Genomic DNA, 1,130 nt, shown 5'->3' on the forward strand with positions numbered 1-1,130 from the left:
AGAGATTTCATTGATTTTTAAATATACACAAAGTGTGTGTGTGTGCGTGTGTCAGAACATATATTTACTTGAAACTGTAAAGTTTTTAAAGTTTTACTTTAATTAAAACTATTCATATGCCAACACTTTCTTTTGTTGCTACTAATATATACATTTCATGAAATATTGTTTTCTTAAAGTAAGGGAAATATATAGTATACTGAATTTCATTACCATGAATAACAACATTAAAAGAACTTCTAGGCTACTTGCTAAACCATCTACTCGATGGAGATTTGTATGTTCTATATATACCCGATCTACTCAGAGACTATTGTGAGAAAATTATTCCAACAAAAACAGCTGAAGATATCTCAAAAATCCGTCAAGTAACAGAGATCCCCAGCCATCTGAGTCCACTATGGAAAATTCAATCTTCTCAAGAACCTCTCCTTTGAAACTCGGCTTGACGTCGCCTACTAGCTTACGGTTACACTTGTCCTCAAGTTTATCGGTGAACCACCCATTCTTTGTGCCCAAGGATCTTGTCGTATCCGCTATCGTGAAAAACTTTCCCTTGTACATGACTTGCCATGTCATCCTCACGTCATCTTCATCGGCAGTGATAGTTGCGTTGCTTACGTCGGCTTTGATTTGGAATTTGTAGTTAGGACCAAACTCGAGATCATCTTTGTTTTAGTTGACACGTGGACCATGAAGCTGAGATCAGAGAGTGATATCTTGACAGGTTCCGCAACTTGATCTCTGCGTCGGCGTTTGGGATCGGTTTCAACGGCGGAGACCAGGTGTTTGCACGAGATGCTTTAGGTGTTTTTCAATACGATCTCATAGGGAGAAGAGCGTTGTGAGGACGTTGTGGTTAAGAGAGCCTTCCATAGATCGTCCGAGGAGAAACACTCTAACCGCGTGGTTGAGACGCAAGAGGCGACGGCTAGAGTCTCAGGATCCATGTAAGGACCAAGAACGCATAGAGCCTCCCAAGACGGTGGACGCGGTTTGGTATATTCATGCACGTCATCTTCTTCATGCACAGTGATCTCGTGGTCGCGTTTGCGTTTCAGGGGGTTCTGTCTCATGGCAGCAGGAGAGGACAAAACACGTGCAACAGCGACGGAGGCAGAGGGAGACAT

General features: G+C 42.4%; 1 pseudogene; it reads right to left on the bottom strand.

Moving 5' to 3' along the window:
* Window positions 1-322: 322 nt before the first annotated feature.
* LOC106311280 lies at window positions 323-1,130 on the bottom strand (annotated as a pseudogene).

This window comes from Brassica oleracea, chromosome C8 (assembly GCF_000695525.1).
Source record: "Brassica oleracea var. oleracea cultivar TO1000 chromosome C8, BOL, whole genome shotgun sequence".
Lineage (NCBI taxonomy): Eukaryota > Viridiplantae > Streptophyta > Magnoliopsida > Brassicales > Brassicaceae > Brassica > Brassica oleracea.